Source organism: Mytilus edulis, chromosome 9, assembly GCF_963676685.1.
Source record: "Mytilus edulis chromosome 9, xbMytEdul2.2, whole genome shotgun sequence".
Taxonomy (NCBI): Eukaryota; Metazoa; Mollusca; class Bivalvia; order Mytilida; family Mytilidae; genus Mytilus; species Mytilus edulis.
In genome coordinates, this window is record NC_092352.1 from 14897189 (window position 1) to 14923643 (window position 26455).

General features: G+C 32.8%; 1 protein-coding gene across 3 annotated transcripts in view; it reads left to right on the top strand.

Annotated features, from left to right (window-relative positions):
• The window catches only part of LOC139489565 (G protein-activated inward rectifier potassium channel 3-like), an 87188-nt gene that overhangs the window by 5850 nt on the left and 54883 nt on the right, over window positions 1–26455 (top strand). For 2 of the 3 annotated variants that reach the window (XM_071276130.1, XM_071276128.1), the window contains exons 2-3: window positions 1814–1866; window positions 4417–4503. The gene's annotated coding sequence lies outside the window, so the exon portion shown is untranslated. The remainder of the gene's footprint in view (window positions 1–1813; window positions 1867–4416; window positions 4504–26455) is intronic. The other variant, XM_071276127.1, reaches the window with a different exon arrangement.

The following is a 26455-nucleotide window of genomic DNA, read 5'->3' on the forward strand; positions in this document are numbered from 1 at the left end:
ATGGCTGTTTTGCTAGACAGCCCCAGCTTGTTTGGCAAAACAGCCGTTGGACGTCAGAATAATCTCGGACTAGTATATTGTACTTGTTCGCTTGGACTTAGATTAGGCTATGTCATATTTATGATATCCCATATGTGTTTTATCCAATGAAATTTCTTTCTTTACACACATGCTTCAAAGGTCATCCAGTTTCTCCAAGATCATAAGTGGATCCAGGGTGGGCTCTGGGGGGCCATGCGCCCCCCCTTCTTTGGGAAAAATTTGGTTGATTGTATAGGGAATCGCTAAATCTAGTGAGCTCTTGTAAATAAATTCCACAAAACATATTGAATAGTCTCCCTTTGTCTATATTGAAGTCTGACTTTAGATCAATATCTGATAATGATTAATTTAAGACAGTATTCTCTGTTCTTCTATTTAATTGCTTCTAGTAAGCTGATATGGATGTGATACCTTTGATGGTTATTTTGTCATATTTATAAGTTTTATATTACTAAAACAGGGCAAGTTAATGAAATAATCAATTTTATACCCTCATTATCATTTTTAACAAATTTCTTCTAAAATTGCATTTGCAATATATTTTTTTTTACAATTTCCTTGATGAAAACAGAACCTTACATAGTGGTATTATCAAATTAGAAATAAATCATGTTTCTCAAAAGTGTCATTATCATGCGAACCAAACATTACAGAAGTGCTTTGGTACTTCGTCCTGGCAGGGAATCAGTTACATTGTATAAGGGAGATTCTATCTGATTTATAAATTACATTAGAAATGTTCCCAGGGAAGTGTAATGTCATGTATATGGAAATGATTGACACTAGTTCAGACAAGGAAACAGGTACTTCTGGTAGCAGCTATTGATACTTCTAATATTTACCATATTTTCTTTATTAAAATATCTATTATGTTACATCCGAATTGATGTTATTTAGTGTTGTAGAGCAGGACTGTTGGGGGTAATAATTTATCATTCATACCAGCTTGCTTAATCAGATTTTAAAGTACACTTCCATCAGTGCTGACGTGTTGCAAACATTGTATTTTTCTGTAAGTGCAACAATTAAGAATTTGTTTATTAAGAAATGAAGGATGGATGTAGGTGTACATGAGAAGACAAGCATGACGTATTGAGAATTAATCATAATATCAAAGGATCAGTAAAGATTTTAGTGTTTTACTCCATCTTACTGGAAGGTCTTTGCCATAATCTAAATATTTTTACATTAGAATCAATGGTGGCCAATTGCACTGACGTACATAAGCAGTGATAAGTACCAGATTTTTTTTCTAATATTTTATCCTTTGATACATACTTTTGAAGTACATGTATATCACATATATTTCTTTTTATTATCTTTATAAAATCTACATAAAGACTACAGGTCTAAATAAACTACAAGAAAAAACCTTGGAACCATGATGTTTTGTCCTAGACTATACAAAGCAAACATTATAAAAAGTTTGTATCATAGCACGCACTTACATAATAGAAAGCCTAATATCGACTGTATTACTATGATTTCCTAATCAAATATAACACACTGTGTTTCCCCGCCTTCTTGTTTCTGGTTATGTTTCATGTTGAGATGGTATGATGCAATACTAATATGTTATCAGAGCTTGAAATCTTTTTGTGTCTGGTAGTAAATAAGCACCTGTTAGGCTAATTTGTCTAATCTCGACTCCTGTGCAGCACTTTATGATATTTAGATTGTCTGTTGAGAAGACAACTGACCTTGACATTTCCATAGAAATAAAGGTTGTAAATTGTATGTAATGTGTTAAAAAAATTGTTTGGTTTTTCAGATATAGTGAAAAAGATATAGAAACTGTCAACAAATGCAGAAAACAAGATTTTTGTGAGTATTCATGTACCATCAATCTATATCAACTTACTAAATACTTAAAATATTCATATATTAGAAAGACAAACATTAATGTTTTGTCATTCATTTTTTAACCATGTAAGAACCAATTTGGATGGAGTTTATTCTGTATACCAACTAAATTGTGACGAAAATTTAAAACCTGGATCTTTTTTTTTCAGTTTCAATAAAGTATATATCAGGTCGACTTGAAACTTTGTAAACATGTTCATAATGATTCAAACTCATTGAAATATACTCCAAATGAGGTTTTTGTCGAGACTGCAACTGCAGAAAGCTCGACGGATAGTGATCCGGCGGCGGCGGCGTTGTTAGCTCACTTATTAAAAGCTTTATATTTTAGAAGGTTGAAGACCTGGATGCTTCATACTTTGTATATAGATGCCTCATGTTACGAAGTTTCAGTCAGTCACATGTCCAATGTCCTTAACCTCATTTTCATGGTTCAGTGACCACTTGAAAAAAAAGTTCAGATTTTTTGTAATGTTGAATTCTCTCTTATTATAAGTAATAAGATAACTATATTTGGTATGTGCGTACCTTGCAAGGTCCTCATGCCTGTCAGACAGTTTTCACTTGACCTCGACCTCATTTCATGGCTCAGTGAACAAGGTTAAGTTTTGGTGGTCAAGTCCATATCTCAGATACTATAAGCAATAGGGCTAGTATATTCGGTGTATGGAAGGACTGTAAGGTGTACATGTCCAACTGGCAGGTGTCATCTGACCTTGACCTCATTTTCATGGTTCAGTGGTTATAGTTAAGTTTTTGTGTTTTGGTCTGTTTTTCTCATACTTTATGCAATAGGTCTACTATATTTGTTGTATGGAATGATTGTAAAGTGAACATAACTAACGGACAGATGTCATCTGACCTTGACCTCATTTTCATGGTTCAGTGGTCAAAGTTAAGTTTTTCAGTTTTGGTCTTTATCTGATACTATACGCCATAGGTCAACTATATTTAGTGTATGGAAATATTTTATGATTTATATATTAGTCGCGCAGGTTTTATTTGACCTTGACCTCATTTTCACGGTTCATTGCTCAGTGTTAAGTTTTTGTGTTTTGGTCTATTTTTCTTAAACTATAAGTATTAGGTCAACTATATTTGTTTTATGGAAGCATTGTTAGCTGTACATGTCAGCCTGGCATGGTTCATCTGACCTTGACCTCATTTTCATGGTTTATTGGTCTTTGTTTAGTTATCTTGATTAATGTAACGTTTATGTGACAGTTGTAATAAAGCTTTATACTTAGGACTATCAACATAATATCAATGATTAGTAAAGAAGGCGAGACATTTCAGTGTGTGCACTCTTGTGACTTAGATTCTCTGCTTTACTGATGTTAAAGTTTAGTTTAAGGCAGATTAAAGTTTTGGGGTTGGGTTGCCCCAAAAAAATTTTTTAGTAGGCCTTTTCACCATAAACTTAAAGTTACATGCTAACATTCCAAAATTTGGTTTTGACCTAGATTTCAAGGTTCACTGAACATGTATATTTGAAAAATTGCCAGTTGGTTGGAGGGGTTGGACCTTGGAACATTCTTGTTTTTGTTGCTTGTTCATTTGTATAAAGATCATTGTTTCACACCTTGAGGTTCATCTTCACAATGACATCAATATACAGTATTAAAAATCAAAATCATAGGTTGGTTAGATTGCTTCATGTACACAAAATGAGAATACTTATAAGGTAAGTATGTGTCAATTGCTCGAGGTGCAAACAATTATGGGCTGTTCTAGGATGAGCATGTGACAATTGCTTGATGAAAAATATAGTTCGAACACATTATTATTGACATTTACCGAACATGCACACCTTTATTTTATTATGACACACTTAGAGGCAATATGTTTTTCGATCTGTGGGTCCATTTGTCCATTCGTTTGTCGTTCCGTCCATCTGTCTGTTCATTCTTTTGTCTGTCTGGATCGCTTCAGCTTAAAGTTTTTGGTTTAAGTTTTTGGTCAAGGTAATTTTGATGCAGTTGAAGTCCAATCAACTTGAAACTGTCCTGTTCCGTATGATATGATCTTTCTAATTTTAATTCCAAATTTTGACCCCATTTTCATGATCCAGTACTGAACATAGAAAAGGATAGTGCCATTGGGGCATCCATGTTCTATGGACGCATTCTTGTTCATGGTAATTGAAACCATTAAAACAACTTTACATCTTACTGATTATTTAATAGTCCAGCAAATAGCTAACCTTGTGTAAACTTAGATATAGGAAGATGTTGTGTTAGTGCCAATGAGACATCTCTCAATCCAAGTAACAATTTATAAAAGTAAACCATTATAGGTCAAAGTACAGCCTTCAACACAGAGCCTGGGCTCACACCGAACAGCAAGCTATATAGCCCCAAAAAATTACTTGTTTAAAACCATTCAAACAGGAAAACCAACAGTCTAATCTATATCAAAAGGAGAAACGAGAATTTGATTTTTCTTCTGAAAACTGGACTCACTTATTAAATAATCAGATCCATATGTATTAAACAAGTCCACATTTTCCAGCAGGTAATGACAGTAGCAGATTTCTTATCTATGGTCATTATAGCAGTTTAGATAAAGCATCAATTGCAAGTTGAATTTGGATTAAAGGTAAGATTTCTATGGTTCTATTTATTTATTGATTCACAAATGCCCCTAGTTCATTTGTAGTATATGTCACATTCACACTCAACAATATATTATTGACTTCACAATAACAGAACAATCATACTATGAAAGAAACAAAAACAAACTGGGTTTAATGACATTAAGGATTAATTCTTCTAGAATAACAAGAAAAACATGACCATCAAGTCCAGTATTTAGACATGAAGTAGCTCTAAGCTAAGCGTAAACAAGTTCAATCTGATTTGATAGTTGAAAAGCAAAACTTAATTCATAGGGAAATATTGTGTCTTCTTCAAACTGTCTTTTTTGGAATTAAACCTTTCAGTGAAGCTTTCAAAAATACAAAAACATAAAAAAAAAGTTTAATATCTCAGTTTTTCAAATGTTAATGTATGGGTCTACTTCTGTTTCACATTTAATGTCAATATATCTAGTTTCTGATTTTGTTCATAATAAATTGTTTTTACTGGTGAAAGGAAAAGGAATATTTCAGTTAATGGGGTGTTGATTGGATTGTTATCCTAGCTTCTATATATTCATTAATCTTTAATGAACTAGTGTTATGAAATTTGATATTTATAATTAATGAGACCTGCATTTGTTTTTGAAGTGGAATACTTACTTGTATACTCATAGTTAATGTGTCTGAAATTGCATTTCTTTAGTAATTGCACAAAGTATATTGCTAGGAGAGTTATGGTAATGGCCAGTAAATACCCAGGACTTGTTGCTTCAAATAGTTATTTTTTGCTTGCTTGATGGTAAAGTCCATTGCCTTTCTCCTATTGCCTCAGTATATGTTTCATTGATGGTAAAACTGAATAATTATACTGGGTACCCAAGTTTACCCCTGTCCATCAGCATGTCCATAACATATTTCTGTCTCATTTTCTGACAAACGATAAGTGTATGGTTTGGGATACATAGCACCAAGCTACATCTGCCACACTGACCCTGCATAGTCAGTTATAAAAGGCCCTGAAATGAACATGTTAACCTCTGTCTAGTATGTACCTAACACATTTCTGTCTCATTTTCTTAGCAACAACATTTGTCTGGTTTTGGAATATATAGCACTGACCTTCATCTGCCACAATATGTGACACCTTTTTAGTTTCTTCAATATTCTGCTTCCTATTTGCTGAAAATTTTTATCTTGAACGTTGAATAATACCGGTAAGTGGACTATAGTTCACAGAACATCTTGTTTATGAAAGTTTTTCATGTTGAAAAAAGTTTTACGCATACAAATTACAATGCAGTATACCACACAGAAGCATTAAGACTTCCATGTAGAAGATGATTATTCCCAAATAAAAAGTTATAGAAGATGGATTATCTTTGTATGATGTTATGGATTAGTATAATTAGAACCATTGTTTTATTGCACTGCACTTGTAACTTGTTTGTTAATTTATTATATTAATACTTTAGCAAGATAGTTTAAAGTGGAATGAATGGAGAACATTATTAGGATTGTAGATACCTCTTGACATTGTGTTTGAAAAATTACAGTACTCTGGTTCATTTAAGTCACTCGGCTAAACAGGAACAAGTTGATCAAGTATTTTTAGCGGGAAACAAGTAAATAGTTGAGGTATTTTGGTGCATAGTGGAGATTAGAATAATGTGTTACACTTTTTCGAAAGAGAAAAAGGATTGCATGTCTTAAGCTCATCTGTCTCTAAGAGCAAACATGACATATTCTTATCACTTTGCAATTTGAAAACTTTAAACTTTTTAAAAACTGTACTCTTAAACCACTTACTAAGCCATTGAAACAATATTTAGTCACAATCATCCTCCAGACTTCAAGTTTCAGTTTTGTGCATGAAGTTTTTGTCAGCAGAGGAGCAATAGCTCTTTGTTGGGTGCAATTTTGGAAGTACATTCTGGTATGATGCCATTACCCACAGAGTATATTTCCCCTCTGTATTAGATACCCTCTTGATTAGATAGTGGTACCCATAGGATAAAACATAAGGATGGATGTCACTATCTACTTATATTCCATGTTTTCCAATACGAAAAACAATCTTGAAGACAATATGAAAGGTGTTATTGTCTTCAAGATTGTTTTTGGGGGAAGACGGCTTCAAGCCGTCAATCCCCTATGGGGTTGACCAGAGTGACACTCCCTCACATCATTCATTTTGTTTTTATACATGTTATAGTGTGGGAAAACCCCCAACAAATCTTACTTAGATTGAAGAGAAGGAGACCCAGAAATGAATAGTTTGACTTTAAACACTTTTTTACACATTTCCCTTCTGTTTCTCACGAAATTATCGTATCTTGAACTCTCCTTTACACTATTTACGTTTATTTAACAATCCGGAAAAATTAGTATGACGAGATATTCTAAATATATCCAACCTACATTGTATTTTATAGTGACGTCATTCTTGGAAGAAGCAGGGATATCCTTCACCAGTTCACTGGTTATTTAAATCATTCTTAGAGATCGTGCACTAATCACAAATTTGTATTTGTTAAATCTAAACATAATATTGTTTACTGTAGATGATTTAAACATCAACATGCAATACTTTAATTTGTAGGTCAACAACTTTCAAAATAAACAAAGATCGTGGGGTTACATGACACAGGGGAAAGAAACGATTTTATTACTTTTTTCGGGTCTCACTAATTAAAGACAAGAAGCGTCAAAAAGCGACAAGAAGCGTCAAGAAGACTATTTAGCGACAAGAAAAACATATTCTTGTCGCTTCTTGTCGCTAAAATTCTTTTTGTTGTTAATTAGTGAGACCACTTGTTTCTGTAAAAATTCTGAGAATCTTCCTCCAATTCAGGAGCACCTCAATTGATGAGTAATTATCCACTAAAATAAAAGTTAAAGTATTTAAACACTTCAAATGTGACATTTCATTGGATTAGTAGTCTTCTATTAAAACTAAATTTTTGTGTACCTACATAATCATTGTAATGGTAAAAAAAAAAAATTGCATTTTTATAGTTTTAACATATTTATATTTACAAATATTTCAAAATTATGATTTGGAAACAAGCTTCACACAGTTTACATCACTCATATTGTTTTTTTTATTAGTACCTGTTTCCCTGTGATGAGAGTTGTAACTAAGAATTTTAACAGATTTTTCAGTCCACACTTTCTAAAGAAAAAACTTTAAAATCCAAGAGTACTGTCACAAAAAATGGAAAATGGCCCTAGCCTGCAGTTCAGTGGTACACAATCAAGATTTCAAAAAATATTGTAGTTGTGAAATGACAGAATTCAGTTGAGTTTTAGATAATTAGCTATCAACTTTAATCAAATGTTTATATTTAGAAGATGCAGATCACTTCCATTGGTCCAAATTGAATCCTAAACTAAGGAAATGAAATTACATAAACAACAATTGATTTCAATATTGTCAACCTTTCTACATGTTCTAGCGGTTCTCTTTTTCATTCTTCATATGTAAACTATCAAAAGATACCCCCCCCCCCTTTCCAAAAACATAATAAAATAGAAACAAGGGCCGTCTTTCCCCTCAGAGCTATTCAGCTCTTTGATTTAATATTATTTAAATAAATTTATGATTGGGAGAAACATATAAACAGACTTTAACATCAATGCGAGATATATAAATATGTGACAAAGATGAAACTGTCAGTTGATTGTTTAAAGGAGTTATTGCCTCTTATAAGGACTTTTAACCCATTTAATCCTTATTTTTAATGCCCCATTGATTTATGGGCATTATATTTTCTGGTCTGTGTGTCTGTTCATCCATTCATCCGTCCGTACGTCTGTCCCACTTCAGGTTCAAGTTTTTGGTCCAGGTAGTTTTTGATGAAGTTGAAGTCTAATCAGCTTGAAACTTAGTAAACATGTTCCTTATGATGTGATCTTTCTAATGTTAATGCTAAATTAGAGATTTTATTCAATTTTCACGGTCCACAATTTTCGAGTGTGTATAGATTTCATTCTGTATCTTATACTGTTTTTACACATTGCACCAAAGTCTGAAATAAGATCATAGGGGTAAAAAATTGTATGATATTCTGAAAAACTGTTGTTAATAATAAAAGAAAAAAATTTGACAATGCAATGCTCAGAAAATCAATATTTATTAAAGTTTAATATCATTCAAAATTTACAGTATATTTTATTACCTGTGATATCTATAAATTTTAAGAATTTTCAGAGAGAAAAATTGTAAACATCAAAATGGATGAATAAAAAGGTCACTTTATTTGCTGTTTGCATTTTCTTTGGAGAACAAATCTTCTTATCTACCTCAAGCAAGGCCCACTATTTGTTCACCTACACATGGTATAGCAAACAATATTATACATTTGACCAAATTATACCCTCATTTTGATTCTACCGTTTTACAAGAGTTATGGGACTTGTGTCATATTTTGACTATCATACCACTTGAGACATTGTGATTTTTTTTCATTTATGCAGTGATTGAGATATTTCTGTGTTCAAATTGCCTTTTCTTTACCTTTTTAAGGTCTTTCCCCTACGTGAGGAAAGACCTTATTGTTTTTCTAATTTCAGTTTTAAATTAGACTATTGCACAAAAATGGGTACAAACGATAAAAAAGAGAACAGCTTACAGTTTACGGCTGATATTTGACATATCTGTATTCAATAATGATCAAAACAAAGATGCAGTTTTTTATTAAGAGGGTAATAAATATGAAAAAGAGTGGTAACTAATGGCTATGTCAGCCAGGCCAGAAAATTAAATATGATGAAAATATTCTTAATGGTAAGAAAAAAATTCTGCCTGAAAATGTTTCCTTTTAAAGTTGTTAGATGACCAAGTTATGAAAGAAGATTAAAGCATTTCATATGACATGTGCTTTCAAATAAGGATCTTTTATCTTTAAAACCTACTAAATACTCAGGACCGATTGAATTTCTCTAAGAAATTTAATCTTTTAAGTAGTAAAAAGGACATTAACACAGAAACTACATCAATGAAATAATGTAAGATTGCTAGGATTATTAATAGTAAATCCTTATTATAGCTTTATTGCTGTGGTAACCTTTGAGTTTTAACATTTTCAAATGAATGATTGGTTTTAAAGATTTTTTTGTTTGATTTAAGTCAATATATACAAGTTTAACATTTCAATCTTGAAAATTACCGACAAAAATAAATGTACAATAAAATTGTTTTGAAGATTTAAGTTGTTTAATGTCTTGATAGAGTAAATGATGGGACGTCTAAGTAGTCTATGTAGAAAATTTAAAATTAACACAAAAAAAGGAAGATCGTTGTGACTTGAATGACAATTTTTACTTAATTGTTTGCTTTTTTTGGCAATCATCTTTAAAGCCCTAATTGATAGAGATTTTTTTTTTAGCAAAATTATAATAATAAAAAATACACATGACGGATATATTCAATTGTGTATAGGAGTTATTGCCCTTGAAAAACGTTTGAACAGCAAACATGATCATCAAGATATTATTAAAAAGAAAGAAGAACAAAAGTGTATTTTTGGATGGACCCCTTGTTGCCATCATGAAAAGGCAGATAAATTCATCTAAAAACCTCAAATGTAGAAAAGTAAAATTTATATATGTAATATAGTGTTGATTTTATTTTCATGGGTACTGGTGGATTAAGGAATATCTGTATTTGATTTCAAGGTTTACAAAAGTGCATTTGAAGCCTGTTGAAAATGTTCACTTCCTTTAAATAGCATTTAAATTTGTGGTGCATTTGCACTAAAAAAATACATGAAAAGAAGTATCTTTCTATTAATAATAATGTGTCCCCATGTCACGGAATAGAAGTTCTTTCTATTAATAATAATGTGTCCCCATGTCAAGGAATAGAAGTTTCTCTATAATATAAGTCCCAAAAGGTACATTTAAGTAAAATTATTAAAATTTGTTCGAATATTCTATTTATATGAATTTTTATGTTCTCAGCTTCTGTTCTTTGTTTGTTGTGTGTTGAAATATTTTGAGTTAACAGTAGGTGATGCTTTACTTAATTATAAACAAATGTCCTCTTAATTGAATTACATCTGCACTTTATTGAAAACAAAATAACTAGAGGAAGGTTCAAACTGTTAAGAGAACTGAACACTCGAGTGAACTGCTACACGATACATTAATCCTGTTGATTGTAAGAACAGAGTAATAATCAGTATGTAGAGTTGTTAGTCAGTCTCATTAAACTGTTGCTGGTTAACCAAGCGCTGGCTTATCCTCGTCAAGGATTAGTATAAGTCTGTCATGTTTCATCAGCACTTAGAAATTACAACAGAAGGTTATCATCATTAAATAAATCTACTTGTATCCACAATATTTCTCCACTTAGTCTCAAAACTAATTAATATCAAAATACATAATTTTAATGGAGGGTATCCATAAATTATGGTACATTTGAAGTAGATAAAATTTTATTTTTCTCCACATTTAATTATGAGAATTGTTTACTACTTACTATAGGAGATGCATTATTTCTAAAATATGGCATAAAATCATATTATCACAGGAGTACTGTTTGATTCAGCTATGCTCCTGGCTACTGTGGAGTAAAAAATTGAATAAGTACTAATCATCAGTACGGTACGACTGTGGACACTTTTCATAGAATTTTGGTATTCAATAATGTCCATTGCCATGGAATAGTGTCCCTCAAATGGACAGATTTTTACTGCAAAAAGATATGAAAAAGTGTCCACCCACAGGACAAATTTTCATAGTAGTTGCTATTAAATTGTGTCCTCCAAGAGAAGTAATACAAATGTCATTAAAAAGTTTTATTATACATGAATTATAATTAAAATATGAAGGATTGATGAAAAATTGATAAATATACAAATGTAAACAAACAAATAATGGATAGAAGTGAATATAGAGAATTCTAACATGACGTCCTTCAAATGCTTTGAGTACACACCCGTGGTAAAATATGAATATATTGTTAGGGCTGTTCCGATTGTTCTCCCACGTCATATGTTTTTTTATGAATGGGCTACCCGACGTCATAGAACAATGACATCAGAATGTAAGCATTTTACAGGAAAATAAATGCTTGTGGAACAGAAAATCATCACAACAAGGAAACGTAAACAAACAATGCTAAAATGTGATATAAGCCATTTCGTTTAAACATATAAAGCATATAAGTAAATAATCATGAATAAATTCATCCAAAACTATCTAAATATGCTATTGTAAATAGTTTAAGCATGTCACTAATTCAGTTTGCTCCGTTCTTTTACGCCAATCTAATAGTGCTTTTATTTATGGGAACGGCAAATACTTGCCTCTCACATAGAGCGCTTCGATCTAAAAGAATTGCCAAATTTGTCCTATTAGAATCGAAATAATTCATGGGGGCTTGAATATATCTACATTTTACCACGGGTTGTCCCTTTATGCCGATATTTTACCCCTCGCTATCGCTCAGTTATAACTGAAATTTTGGTCTTAGAAAGACATATGGTTCTCTCAGCAGGATTTGAACTTTAGCCAATTGATGTGGATGGCAAAATCACTGGAACTATGTCCAGTGCCATAGACTATGACTCTACCAAATATAGATTTTGTCAGTTTAGTGTTGCCTTTTATTGATTAGGGACCAGCATGATTTTCTCTCTGGGTAGATGACCCTTTGGTGGCTTTCAGCTGTTTTCTGCTCTTTGGTCAGGTTTTTGTCTCCTTTACAGATTCCGTTTAAATTCTCAATGTTTTTTTTACCAAGGGTATATTAGAACACGAGATATTTTAGTGACTTAGAGATAGCATGGTAAAGAATGGCATTCTAATTTGTCATCTTCACAATAGGTTTTTAGTTTTTTAAACATACCTCTTTTCTTGTGGTTACTCTACGTTCTACTTTCTTATTTGGATAGCAGCCTGTTTATAATATATTTCTATATATATACTTACTTTATATAACTCTGATTGTTAATATGTATATAAATACTACATTTGGATCAATAGTAATTATGAAACAAACCACTGAAAAAATGACAAGTTCCGTTTAGAGACATTTATTTTAGTAAGACTGAAAATAGCTATTTTAGATAATGTGAAATAGGATCTATATGAATATAATGATTTGATTCTATTTTTATATTCTCTATTGTTATAAACAAAATGAGAAATAGGCCAGATTTATAGGCAATATCTCTATATACAAAATAAGCCAGATTTGTAGACAATAATATGAAAATTAAGCCAGTTTATTTAAATTCTGTGACATACCATTCTGATATTTATTTTCAGTAGAAATATGTTTATAAGAGATATAAGTAGGATTATTTGACTTTCTTTGGTGTAAATTATGATGATCTGACATTTGTTTACCAAACTCTAGTGGTCAGTGCACTAGATAAGATCTACCATATGTTTATGAAATAAGATTTATTAGAGCAGTAACCTCAGAAAGATACTTTATGTATTGCTTTTGTTCAAGTCAGTTCAGTTGTTTATTAGCTATTAGAAATATGAACTATATGGCTGGGATAAAGCATTGATTTCGTAAGTTTTTTGTGTCATTTAAACTTAAGTTTTGAGATAAAGTTGGACTTACTTAATCAATTTTTGTACAACCATACTACTGTGGATTTATTTATTTTCGTGGGTATCAATTTTCATGGATTGAAGAAATTCTTCATTTTCGTGGATATCTAATTTCGTGGTTTTACTAAAGTCTGCGTACAAACCAATAGAAATTGTGTACATAGTTAAATATTTAAATTCATGGTTAGTCTATACCCACAAAATCCACGAAAATTTGCCTCCAAAGAATAATAATAAATCCACAGTACTTCCTGTTTGGGATCTGTTTGAAAGCAATTTTTGTTTTGTGTTTTAAAAGGTTGTCATAAATCAAGATACATCCCCAACAGAAGTCATCTGTAAATAAATAAATAATTGCTGATTGAGCCACTGAGCAAAAGCATAACCATTATTATTCTTTCTATTTCAAAACTTCTTAAAACAAAAAGAAAATGCAATGTACTGATTGCTCCTTATATAACATTCCTTCAAATAACACTTGTGATAACATGAATCAAACTTTTTACAACAGACTAACTATAATTGGTTAATTCTCAGACCTTACTCATGGTTTTATCTAATACATCTGGTTACCTGTGAAATAAGTATGCTTCCAGAGTTTGTAACTGACATACATTTTACACTTCACCGACTACATTTGTTGGTCAAAGATTCCAGACAACCAGCGAAGATGCTGTTAAAAGTCGAGACATAAATACAATAAATTGACCATATTTTTTCATTATTCACTCAAATCATTTCCTCATCTATTACATTGTACAATTAAAAACCCAATAAGGCTATTCTAGAGGAAACTTCATTATGTCTTTACACAACTTTCAGTAAATAACTTTACAGAAACATTAGCAAGGGCCTTGTGAGATTCTTATTTTCCCCCTGAACTGTTGACCACATGGGACATAGTTCAGTCACTATCTGTTCAATTATACTCAGACCATTGGACAGAAAGCTGTGCAACTAAATGGAATAATTGATTTTCATCATATTTTCACACAATGATACTTGTGAACACAACTCTAAGATAATTTGACAGAAAGCTGTGACTCCTAATTGTTAGGATTGTTTGTCAACAAATGTTACTGACCATACTTTATTGTCATGTGTAGACATTAAGGTTTACCCTTGTCCATCAGTACATCCCGAAATTGGTTTCTGTTCTCTACTTTTAATTTGCCTCTACCAAATGTTTTGAAACTTTTACAAACTCCTTATTACCACAAAATTTATATCAAACTAGAATTTTGGTGGCTTCACTTTTACCAATCAGGAGTTATGCCCCTTTAAAATGTTATATGCTAGCTAGGGCATCATCTATGCCCCTGGACACATTCTCTATTTGTTTACCTTATCGTAACACAATGACACTTGTGATGACAATGACACATTAGATGGCAATTGCACATTGTGATGGCAATGACACATTGTGATGGCAATGACACCATGGTATTGACACTTTGTGATGGAAATAACACTTTGTGATGGAAATGACACCTTGTGAACTCAATGCAACCTTGTGGAGGCCTAGGCAAATCCTTTGAGGCTTAAAATGTTTATACTCAGTAGGATTTTTGGTGTACATGTTTAGTCGACCATACAGTTATTTTCATTTGATATTTTGCGCTGGAGGAAACTGAACTTTGACTTTTCTCAGCCTATGACAACATTCTTGCACCTTGTGACAGTATTCCATACACATCTGTAGGGGACATATCTCTATGATGTAGCAATCTTGTTTTACTGAGACAATTCAGAATTTTTTTTCTGAATATCATGAAAAATATATATATCAAAACTAATTTTGAAAAATTGTGCAAATGAATGTAGTTATCTTAAATTATGGGTACAGAGATTGCGTTCTACTATATCTGTAACTTAAGTTAATGTGAAAAATCCATATTAGATACCACCCACTCAACCAAACGCCAAAAAGTGAAATTTTGATAAAAATTTAACTGCGAGATTCAATTCAAAATATTGTTTCATATATGATCTGAATAGAAATTCCCTTTTCGATAACAACACTAAGACATAAAACAAAGCGTTTTTTTTAAAGAATTTAATGGTACCTGTGTTTTAGGAAATAAAACCTGTGTCATTGTATCCCTAGCACATATAATATGAAATAGAAAAATGGTCAATTTTTGAAAATACTGCCTTAGATTACCCTATATACAGAGCAAGGTTTATCTGGTAGACAACTGATGTATTACTATATCTTATTGAAAGTGAAGTTATGATCACTGTTTTTTATCCTCTTATGTAACAATATCATCTAGCTGCTAACTGGTATGAATTAATCTGTCTGTCTGCCATATTACATACATCTTGTTCTAATTGAACAGTCTGTTAGGAGTACTCTTTCCCTATGTTACAGAAAAGATATTGTATAATTTTGCACTATGTATCAACTGAAAATGAGTACTCATGGGATTAAAAGTTTGAATTTCTGGTACCACACTTTTTGTGAACTGATAATAGAATCTGTATTTTATGCTTGTCTGTATACACATTTTATAGACCAAAATGAACTTTACCAGCACTTGTCCAAATGTCCCCTTCTTTTAATAAATTGAACTTATGACCTACTCTTTCATCAAATGTCTCACTCTTTCATCACTTGGCCAAAGGTCCAACTTTTTCAACACTTGGCCAAATGTCCCATTTTTTCAACACTTGGCCAAATGTATCACTCTTTCATCGCTTGGCCAAATGTTTAACTCTTACATTACTTGGCCAAATGTCTCACTCTTCCATCACTAAGCCAAATGTCCAATTATAATCACTTGGCCAAATGTCCCACTTTTTCATCACTTGGCCAAGTGTCCCAATTTTCCATCACTTGTCCAAATATCCCACCTTTTGATCACTAGGCCAAATGTCCCACTTTTTCTTCACTAGGCCAAATGTCCCACTTTTTCATCACTAGGCCAAATGTCTCACTTTTCTTCACTAGACCAGAAGTCCCACTTTTTCATCAATAGACCAGAAGTGCCACTTTTCCATCACTTGGCCAAATGTCCCACTTTTTCAACACGGCCAAGTGTCCAAATTTTCCATCACTTGGCCAAATGTCCCACTTTTTCATCACTAGGCCAAATATCCCACTGTTTCATCACTAGGCCAAATGTCCCACTTTTTCATCACTTGGCCAAATATCTCACTTTTTCAACACTTGACCAAGTGTCCCAATTTTCCATCACTTGGCCAAATGTCCCACTTTTCATCACTTGGCCAAATGTCCCACCTTTTCATCACTAGGCCAAATGTCCCACTTTTTCATCACTAGGCCAAATGTCCCAATTTTCCATCACTTGGCCAAGTGTCCCACTTTTCATCACTTGACCAAATGTCCCACCTTTTCATCACTAGGCCAAATGTCTTATGTTTTTCATCACTAGGCCAAATGTCCCACTTTTTCATCACTTGGCCAAGTGTCCAACTTTTTCATCACTTGGCCAAATGTCATACTTTTTCATCACTTGGCCAAATGTACTACTCTATCATCTCTTAGACAAATGTCCCAGTCATATATCATTTGACCAAATATCCCACTTTTTTAGCACTTGACCAAATGTCCCACTTTTTCATCACTAGACAAAATGTCCCACTCTTTATCACTTGGCCAAATGACCCTTTCATCACTAAGCCAAATGTTCCATTTTTTCATCACGAGGTCAGATGTCCCATACTGTCATCATTTAGCAAAATGTCACTTTTTTCATCACTTAGCCAATGTTTCACTCTTTCATGGCTTGGACAAATTGCACATTTTTCAATCACTTGGCCAAATGTCACACTATTTTATCACTTGGCCAAATGTCACACTTTTCATTACTTGGCCAAGTGTCCCACTTTTCAATCACTAGGCCAAATTTTACACTTTTTAATCACTTGGCAAAATGTCCCACTTTTCCACCAACTCGGCCAAATATCCCACGTTTTCATCACTTGGCCAAATGTCCCTTTCTTTCAACACTTGGCTAAATGTATCACTTTTTTCATCACTAAGCCAACTGTCTTTTTTAGTGCTTCTGATCATTCTCCCATTTCCTTTTTAGCTCACCTTGCCCGAAGGGCCAAGTGAGCTTTTCTCATCACTTGGCGTCTGTCGTGGTCCGTCTTCCTTCGTTAACTTTTACAAAAATTTTCTCCTCTGAAACTGCTGAGCCAAATTTAACCAAACTTTAACCAAACCACAATCATCATTGGGGTATTTGTTTTAAAAAATGTGTCCAGTGACCCGTCCAACCAACCAAAATGGCTGCCATGGCTAAAAGTAGAACATAAGGGTAAAATGCAGTTTTTGGCTTATAACTTAAAAACCAAAGCATTTAGAGCAAATCTTACAGGGATAAAATTATTTATCAGGTCAAGATCTATCTCTCTGGAAATTTTCAGATGAATCGGACAACACGTTGTTAGGTTGCTGCCCCTGAATTGGTAATTTTAAGAAAATTTTGCTGTTTTTGGTTATTATCTTGAATATCATTATAGCAAGAATGTTTAGTAAAGTAAGATCTACAAACGCATCACCATCACCAAAACACAATTTTGTCATGAATCCATCTGTGTCCTTTGTTTAATATTCACATAGATCAAGGTGAGCGACACAGGCTCTTTAGAGCCTCTAGTTTTGAGAACTGATTGAAATTGATGGTGAAATATTAGAACTATACCACCCACCATATGACTGCCTGCAGGGGCAATAATGAGTTTTACATTTGAGCAAAAAGGAAAATTTACTTCCTGAATCTGCTCATATATAAGACAAAGAGGATTTTTGTGTGGTACAAATGTTCTAATTACCAATAGTTTGAAACCAATCAGGGTGTACTAATGAATAAAGATACCAGTGGGTGACTTTAAATGAGAATAGAGCTCTGTGTGTGCATGAAATATTACAAAACATCAAAGATACTTTGCCTCATAATGATGTATTGTCTAATTTGTATGTAGGCAGAAAAAAGTTTCCTAATTAAAATCTATGTAGAAAGTTACCTACAGTAAAATACAAAGCTTGTATTGAATTTTACTTAGAGTTTATGTTTCAAAGTGGTTATACTAAATTAGGTTTATTTTCAAAGTTAATTAAATATGAAATTATTTCTAAATAATTATTGATTAATAAAACCTAATTTCAAAGAGGCAAAAGATACCAAAAGAGATGATAAATCTCATCACTGAAAACAAATGGCAATGGCATGGCATAAGAGATAATCAATCTCATCACTGAAAACAAATGGCAATGGCATGGCAAAAGAGATAATCAATCTCATCACTGAAAACAACTGACAATGTCATGGCAAAAGGGATAATCAATCTCATTACTGAAAACAACTGACAATGGCATGGCAAAAGGGATAATCAATCTCATTACTGAAAACAACTGACACTGTCATGGCAAAAGGGATAATCAATCTCATCACTGAAAACAACTGACAATGTCATGGCAAAAGGGATAATCAATCTCATCACTGAAAACAACTGACAATGTCATGACAAAAGGGATAATCAATCTCATTACTGAAAACAACTGACAATGTCATGGCAAAAATTGAAAAGGGATAATCAATCTCATTACTGAAAACAACTGACAATGTCATGGCAAAAAGTGAAAAGGGATAATCAATCTCATCACTGAAAACAACTGATAATGTCATGGCAAAAGGAATAATCAATCTCATTACTGAAAACAACTGACAATGTCATGACAAAAGGGATAATCAATCTCAATACTGAAAACAACTGACAATGTCATGGCAAAAGGGATAATCAATCTTATCACTGAAAACAACTGACAATGTCATGGCGAAAGGAATAGTCAATCTCATCACTGAAAATAACTGACAATATCATGGCAAAAGGGATAATCAATCTCATCACTGAAAACAACTGGCAATGTCATGGCAAATGGGACAATCTCATTATTGAAAACAACTGACAATGTCATGGGAAAAGGGATAATCAATCTCATCACTGAAAACAACTCACAATGTCATGGCAAAAGGGATAATCAATATCATTACTGAAAACAACTGACAATGTCATGGCAAAAAGTGAAAGGGGATAATCAATCTCATTACTGAAAACAACTGACAATGTCATGGCAAAAAGTGAAAGGGGATAATCAATCTCATTACTGAAAACAACTGACAATGTCATGGCAAAAAGTGAAAAGGGATAATCAATTTCATTACTGAAAACAACTGACAATGTCATGGCAAAAGGGATAATCAATCTCATCACTGAAAACAACTGACAATGTCATGACAAAAGGGATAATCAATCTCATTACTGAAAACAACTGACAATGTCATGGCAAAAGGGATAATCAATCTCATCACTAAAAACAACTGACAATGTCATGGCAAAAAGTGAAAAGAGATCATCAATTTCCTCACTGAAAAAAGCTGACAATGTCATGGCAAAAAGTGAAAAGGAATAATCAATTTCATTACTGAAAACAACTGACAATGTCATGGCAAAAGGGATAATCAATCTCATCACTGAAAACAACTGACAATGTCATGACAAAAGGGATAATCAATCTCATTACTGAAAACAACTGACAATGTCATGGCAAAAGGGATAATCAATCTGACAATGTCATGACAAAAGGGATAATCAATCTCATTACTGAAAACAACTGACAATGTCATGGCAAAAGGGATAATCAATCTCATCACTGACAACAACTGATAATGTCATGGCAAAAGGGATAATCAATCTCATCACTGAAAACAACTGACAATGTCATGACAAAAGGGATAATCAATCTCATTACTGAAAACAACTGACAATGTCATGACAAAAGGGATAATCAATCTCATCACTAAAAACAACTGACAATGTCATGGCAAAAGGGATAATCAATCTCATCACTAAAAACAACTGACAATGTCATGGCAAAAAGTGAAAAGGGATAATCAATTTCATTACTGAAAACAACTGACAATGTCATGGCAAAAGGGATAATCAATCTCATCACTGAAAACAACTGACAATGTCATGACAAAAGGGATAATCAATCTCATTACTGAAAACAACTGACAATGTCATGGCAAAAGGGATAATCAATCTCATCACTGACAACGACTGATAATGTCATAACAAAAGGAATAATCAATCTCATTACTGAAAACAACTGACAATGTCATGGCAAAAGGGATAATAAATCTCATTACTGAAAACAACTGACAATGTCATGGAAAAAGGAATAATCAATCTCATCACTGAAAACAACTGACAATGTCATGACAAAAGGGATAATCAATCTCATTACTGAAAACAACTGACAATGTCATGACAAAAGGGATAATCAATCTCATCACTAAAAACAACTGACAATGTCATGGCAAAAGGGATAATCAATCTTATCACTGAAAACAACTGATATTGTCATGGCAAAAGGGATAATCAATCTTATCACTGAAAACAACTGACAATGTCATGGCAAAAAGTGAAAAGGGATAATCAATTTCATCACTGAAAACAACTGACAATGTCATGGCAAAAAGTGAAAAGGGATAATCAATCTCATCACTGAAAACAACTGACAATGTTATGGCAAAAAGTGAAAAGGGATAATCAATCTCATTACTGAAATCAACTGACAATGTCATGACAAAAGGGATAATCAATCTCATCACTGAAAACAACTGACAATGTCATGACAAAAGGGATAATCAATCTCATTACTGAAAACAACTGACAATGTCATGGGATACCAAAGGGATAATCAATCTCATTACTGAAAACAACTGACAATGTCATGACAAAAGGGATAATCAATCTCATTACTGAAAACAACTGACAATGTCATGGCAAAAGGGATAATCAATCTCATCACTAAAAACAACTGACAATGTCATGGCAAAAAGTGAAAAGAGATCATCAATTTCCTCACTGAAAAAAAACTGACAATGTCATGGCAAAAAGTGAAAAGGGATAATCAATCTCATCACTGAAAACATCTGACAATGTCATGACAAAAGGGATAATCAATCTCATTACTGAAAACAACTGACAATGTCATGACAAAAGGGATAATCAATCTCATCACTAAAAACAACTGACAATGTCATGGCAAAAGGGATAATCAATCTCATCACTAAAAACAACTGACAATGTCATGGCAAAAAGTGAAAAGGGATAATCAATTTCATTACTGAAAACAACTGACAATGTCATGGCAAAAGGGATAATCAATCTCATCACTGAAAACAACTGACAATGTCATGACAAAAGGGATAATCAATCTCATTACTGAAAACAACTGACAATGTCATGGCAAAAGGGATAATCAATCTCATCACTGACAACGACTGATAATGTCATGGCAAAAGGAATAATCAATCTCATTACTGAAAACAACTGACAATGTCATGGCAAAAGGGATAATAAATCTCATTACTGAAAACAACTGACAATGTCATGGCAAAAGGGATAATCAATCTCATCACTGAAAACAACTGACAATGTCATGGCAAAAAATGAAAAGGGATAATCAATGCCATTACTGAAAACAACTGACAATGTCATGGCAAAAGGGATAATCAATCGCATTACTGAAAACAACTGACAATGTCATGACAAAAGGGATAATCAATCTCATCACTAAAAACAACTGACAATGTCATGGCAAAAGGGATAATCAATCTCATCACTAAAAACAACTGACAATGTCATGGCAAAAGGGATAATCAATCTCATCACTAAAAACAACTGACAATGTCATGGCAAAAAGTGAAAAGGGATAATCAATTTCATCACTGAAAACAACTGACAATGTCATGGCAAAAAGTAAAAAGGGATAATCAATCTCATCACTGAAAACAACTGACAATGTCATGGCAAAAAGTGAAAAGGGATAATCAATCCCATTACTGAAAACCACTGACAATGTCATGGCAAAAGGGATAATCAGTTGCATTACTGAAAACAACTGACAATGTCATGACAAAAGGGATAATCAATCTCATTACTAAAAACAACTGACAATGTCATGGCAAAAGGGATAATCAATCTCATCACTAAAAACAACTGACAATGTCATGGCAAAAAGTGAAAAGGGATAATCAATTTCATCACTGAAAACAACTGACAATGTCATGGCAAAAAGTAAAAAAGGGATAATCAATCTCATCACTGAAAACAACTGACAATGTCATGGCAAAAAGTGAAAAGGGATAATCAATCCCATTACTGAAAACAACTGACAATGTCATGGCAAAAGGGATAATCAATCGCATTACTGAAAACAACTGATAATGTCATGGCAAAAGGAATAATCAATTTCATTACTGAAAACAACTGACAATGTTATGGCAAAAGGGATAATCAATCTCATTACTGAAAACAACTGACAATGTCATGGCAAAAGGGATAATCAATCTTATCACTGAAAACAACTGACAATGTCATGGCAAAAGGGATAATCAATCTTATCACTGAAAACAACTGATAATGTCATGACAAAAGGGATAATCAATCTTATCACTGAAAACAACTGACAATGTCATGGCAAAAAGTAAAAAGGGATAATCAATTTCATCACTGAAAACAACTGACAATGTCATGGTAAAAAGTGAAAAGGGATAATCAATCTCATCACTGAAAACAACTGACAATGTCATGGCAAAAAGTGAAAAGGGATAATCAATCTCATTACTGAAAACAACTGACAATGTCATGGCAAAAGGGATAATCAATCTCATCACTGAAAACAACTGATAATGTCATGGCAAAAGGAATAATCAATCTCATTACTGAAAACAACTGACAATGTCATGATAAAAGGGATAATCAATCTCATCACTGAAAACAACTGACAATGTCATGACAAAAGGGATAATCAATCTCATTACTGAAAACAACTGACAATGTCATGACAAAAGGGATAATCAATCTCATTACTGAAAACAACTGACAATGTCATGACAAAAGGGATAATCAATCTCATTACTGAAAACAACTGACAATGTCATGACAAAAGGGATAATCAATCTCATTACTGAAAACAACTGACAATGTCATGACAAAAGGGATAATCAATCTCATTACTGAAAACAACTGACAATGTCATGACATAAGGGATAATCAATCTCATCACTAAAAACAACTGACAATGTCATGACAAAAGGGATAATCAATCTCATCACCGAAAACAACTGACAATGTCATGGGATACCAAAGGGATAATCAATATCATCACTGAAAACAACTGACAATGTCATGACAAAAGGGATAATCAATCTCATTACTGAAAACAACTGACAATGTCATGACAAAAGGGATAATCAATCTCATCACTAAAAACAACTGACAATGTCATGGCAAAAGGGATAATCAATCTCATCACTAAAAACAACTGACAATGTCATGGCAAAAAGTGAAAAGGGATAATCAATTTCATCACTGAAAACAACTGACAATGTCATGGCAAAAAGTAAAAAGGGATAATCAATCTCATCACTGAAAACAACTGACAATGTCATGGCAAAAAGTGAAAAGGGATAATCAATCCCATTACTGAAAACAACTGACAATGTCATGGCAAAAGGGATAATCAATCTCATCTCTGAAAACAACTGACAATGTCATGACAAAAGGGATAATCAATCTCATTACTGAAAACAACTGACAATGTCATGACAAAAGGGATGATCAATCTCATCACTAAAAACAACTGACAATGTCATGGCAAAAGGGATAATCAATCTCATCACTAAAAACAACTGACAATGTCATGGCAAAAAGTGAAAAGGGATAATCAATTTCATCACTGAAAACAACTGACAATGTCATGGCAAAAAGTGAAAAGGGATAATCAATCTCATCACTGAAAACAACTGACAATGTCATGGCAAAAAGTGAAAAGGGATAATCAATCTCATTACTGAAAACAACTGACAATGTCATGGCAAAAGGGATAATCAATCTCATCACTGAAAACAACTGATAATGTCATGGCAAAAGGAATAATCAATCTCATTACTGAAAACAACTGACAATGTCATGACAAAAGGGATAATCAATCTCATCACTGAAAACAACTGACAATGTCATGACAAAAGGGATAATCAATATCATTACTGAAAACAACTGACAATGTCATGACAAAAGGGATAATTAATCTCATCACTGAAAACAACTGACAATCTCATGGCAAAAGGGATAATCAATCTCATTACTGAAAACAACTGACAATGTCATGACAAAAGGGATATTCAATCTCATTACTGAAAACAACTGACAATGTCATGACAAAAGGGATAATCAATCTCATCACTGAAAACAACTGACAATGTCATGGCAAAAGGGATAATCAATCTCATTATTGAAAACAACTGACAATGTCATGACAAAAGGGATAATCAATCTCATTATTGAAAACAACTGACAATGTCATGACAAAAGGGATAATCAATCTCATCACTGAAAACAACTGACAATGTCATGACAAAAGGGATAATCAATCTCATTATTGAAAACAACTGACAATGTCATGGCAAAAAGTGAAAAGGGATAATCAATCTCATCACTGAAAACAACTGACAATGTCATGGCAAAAAAAAGTGAAAAGGGATAATTAATCTCATTACTGAAAACAACTGACAATGTCATGACAAAAGGGATAATCAATCTCATCACTGAAAACAACTGACAATGTCATGACAAAAGGGATAATCAATCTCATTACTGAAAACAACTGACAATGTCATGACAAAAGGGATAATCAATCTCATTACTGAAAACAACTGACAATGTCATGACAAAAGGGATAATCAATCTCATCACTAAAAACAACTGACAATGTCATGGCAAAAGGAATAATCAATCTCATCACTGAAAACAACTGACAATGTCATGGCAAAAGGGATAATCAATCTCATTACTGAAAACAACTGACAATGTCATGACAAAAGGGATAATCAATCTCATCACTGAAAACAACTGACAATGTCATGACAAAAGGGATAATCAGTCTCATTACTGAAAACAACTGACAATGTCATGGCAAAAGGGATAATCAATCTCATTACTGAAAACAACTGACAATGTCATGACAAAAGGGATAATCAATCTGATCACTAAAAACAACTGACAATGTCATGACAAAAGGGATAATCAATCTCATCACTGAAAACAACTGACAATGTCATGACAAAAGGGATAATCAATCTCATCACTAAAAACAACTGACAATGTCATGACAAAAGGGATAATCAATCTGACAATGTCATGGCAAAAGGGATAATCAATTTCATTACTGAAAACAACTGACAATGTCATGACAAAAGGGATAATCAATCTTATCACTAAAAACAACTGACAATGTCATGACAAAAGGGATAATCAATCTCATCACTGAAAACAACTGACAATGTCATGACAAAAGGGATAATCAATCTCATCACTAAAAACAACTGACAATGTCATGACAAAAGGGATAATCAATCTCATCACTAAAAACAACTGACAATGTCATGACAAAAAGTGAAAACAACTGACAATGTGATGGCAAAAAGTGTAAAAACTACCTAAAGACAACATATAAAGACTGAGCAACATGAACTTCACCAATATCTGGTGGTAATCTCAGGTGCCTGGAAGTGTAATCAGATCCTGTTCCAATAGTGGTACCGTCATTTTGCTCATGGAAGTTAAAACAGACTCAAACCAGGAATTTGGTGCATAAAGGTTCAGAAAAACTGATAAAAGTTGTAAAAGACTGCTTCAGATATTTTTCTGACAGTAGTCTCACATAATCAGAAGAATGAATGTTAAAATTTGAACATATCTATTAGAATTAACTTTGTATTTTGTGATTGTGTTGAAAGTTGTGTGAAGTTAATGCTATTGAAATCATCTGATAAGATAATGTCTGTGATAACAAGTCTTTTTAGTGACAACGCTGTGTGAAGTATTTATAAAACACCTGTATTTTCAAGGGCACCTGTTAGTTTGCTTCCTGGATGTGCCAATCAATTTTAAATGAATCGTAGAAAACTTGTCTGAGAGGTTTTGGTGTATTAATCTAAATCTTTGAGTTTATTTGTTACAATCTGCCTGTTTTTATACTTATGTTCATTTGTTGTCATGATTTTACTATAAATCAATTTTCCAGATGTCTTTAAAATAATCTTTCTTTTTTGTTCAAGGTGAACTATTTAATAGGTTTATTTTTTTTAAGTATATTGCTAAATACATTTAGATGATTTCTTATTTCAAAAGCTGATATTATAAGTTAGTTAAAATTAAGAATATTTGTTTTAAGTTGATAAGATTGCTCCTGAAAAATAAAATGCGAATTACCGTATACAGCAGTTCCACTAGGCCATGATCGCACTACAATCTGCGAAAAAATAAAGATTTAGACGATCGTAATGAGATCGTTCA